The sequence below is a fragment of the Apis dorsata genome, unplaced genomic scaffold, assembly GCF_000469605.1.
Source record: "Apis dorsata unplaced genomic scaffold, Apis dorsata 1.3 scaffold_293, whole genome shotgun sequence".
NCBI classification, from domain to species: domain Eukaryota; kingdom Metazoa; phylum Arthropoda; class Insecta; order Hymenoptera; family Apidae; genus Apis; species Apis dorsata.
Genome location: NW_006263568.1, coordinates 310,330 through 312,574, shown reverse-complemented (window position 1 = coordinate 312,574; position 2,245 = coordinate 310,330). Strand labels below are relative to the sequence as shown.

The following is a 2,245-nucleotide window of genomic DNA, read 5'->3' as shown; positions in this document are numbered from 1 at the left end:
TCTGCTTATATTTTTTTTTTTTTTTAAGGTTCGTGTATTAAATCAGCAATGTCACGCACGATATTACCGGCTGGAAACGAATCTTTTCCAAAAGGAAGAAACATAAAAGTAAGTTGGAAAGCGTGTGGAAGTAAATTGGAACCATGCATGCCATGCATGCAGATGATTTTTTAGAATGGCACGATCATAAAAAGCCGGTTTTACGCATACAAAATAATTTATGTAATTCAGAGCCGGGGGTCGTGGTAAAATTAGCCAACCCCGTGTACAAATATGCGAAGCGGCTTGGGCGCCGCCATCTGCGTATTTACAAATGCATCATCATTCTATAAGTAATGTTTTACGATCAAACGTCTGTGGAATCGGATCATATGATACAAAAATAAAAGAAAGACTTTACTATATGTGCGTATGAAAGAAAAATTATAAGTGAGTCGACATATATATATATATATATATTTTTGAAAAAGAAATGTGAATTGAATTTATAGTAAGAAAAAATAAAAGGAAAAGAAATAATACGTAATTATATGATTTTACCGTTTTTAAAATATTAGAAATAATGAGAAGAAATAAATATTGGAAATAATATACAATTTATAATTTTTAAAGGGATATTCAAAAATATAATGAAAATTTCAAAGAATTGAAATCTATATTATAAATTTATAATTTAAAACAATACAATGTTTCAATATTACAATTCATTAACAATATTTAATCAATAATTGAATTATATCATTCAATATCTGTGCACAACAAAATGATACAGAGCAAATCTTCCAACTTATAAATTTCTAATTTAGTTAAATTAAAGTCTAAATCTAAGTCTTAGTTTAAGTTAAAGTCTAAGTCATGACTTGATAATTATTAATAAGATTCAAATTAAAAATAAAATTTAAATAATTTATTATTTTATTAAAAGTTTTTATTTAATTCTAGATATAATAGAAGAAATATAATTGTATCTCGTATGTATTACAAAAAAAAACATTCCTCGAAAAATACTGTCATAATTAAAACAATTTTCAACAAAATTTGTTTCACGGTTTCACAGTGAAGATAAGAATCATAGAAGAAACAATCATATCGTCGCGATCTCGATGACAAATCGTGGTGAAACCGCAATTATTTGATGTTAAACCGTTGTTGGCATAAACTGATCGCGACTGTGACAATCCGTTGCAAGCCGGTTAAGGGCGCATTTGCAAAGCGGATTTTCTTGTGAACAAGTATTCTTCTTTCGCAATTAAGAAACGTTTGGCGTGAAACAATGAACCTCGTCACCTGATATTTTCAGAAAAATGATCGTGGGTAGATTTCAAACTCATTTCTTGCACCATGGAATCTGTATAATTTTAACGATGAGAGTTACGAAAGAGTTAAAGGAGGATATCTTTTTACAAATTTTATCGAAAATATTGATTTGTTAAATACACGATATATTGATAATAATTATATATAATGAGATTAGATGCAGATGTCTTTGCAAATTTAGATATATTTTTAAAAATTCAGTTATAATTTTCAGTTATATTTTTTATTAAGTATATAATTTCTTGTCTTATTTATATAATGAACTGAAAATTATAATTTAAATATTAAATCGTGAGATTTATACATACATTTTTATAACAAAAATATATTGAAATTGTAAAACAATTGTTAAGATGATATGTGAAATTATTCGAATCGTCGAAGCTTCATAGCTTAACCTCAAAGACAGACAACCTTGAAGGTTAACATCGTATAAAGCTTACTCAAAAACTTAAGACTTGAGGTTTAGCTTTTGAGGCTTTTGAAGTTAAAGCAAATAAATTAACTAAACTTTATATGATATTAGACTCAACCTTTAAAGTTTTGAAAGCTTTAAAGACTATAAAACTATATGTTAATATCATCATTTATATTAATATCATTATATTATATTAATATCATCAATCAGTTATTTTTTAAAAATTAAATCATGTGCCATTAATTACGATGATATTTTTAAGTTAATTAAGTTAAATTAACTCTATTTTTTAAAAAAATTTTATTTAAAATTTTTTATTTTTTTATGATTTTTCTACAATTACAATCTCAAATTCCAATCGTTATAATTTTATTAAATTTTAGAATAACTTTATAACATTTTGAATTTCTCCAACTATTCCATCGCAACTGATTACATTGTACGTAACCTTTCATGCTCATTTCTATTGTCGAGCATTCGAAGATCACTCGAAAGTGATGAAATCGGCGT

General features: G+C 26.0%; 1 long non-coding RNA gene across 1 annotated transcript in view; it reads left to right on the top strand.

Moving 5' to 3' along the window:
• Window positions 1-449, top strand: part of LOC116185832 — a 2,242-nt gene extending 1,793 nt beyond the window's left edge. Inside the window, exon 3 of the long non-coding RNA XR_004150738.1 lies at window positions 29-449. This is a non-coding gene — a long non-coding RNA (uncharacterized LOC116185832). The remainder of the gene's footprint in view (window positions 1-28) is intronic.
• Window positions 450-2,245: the final 1,796 nt, after the last annotated feature.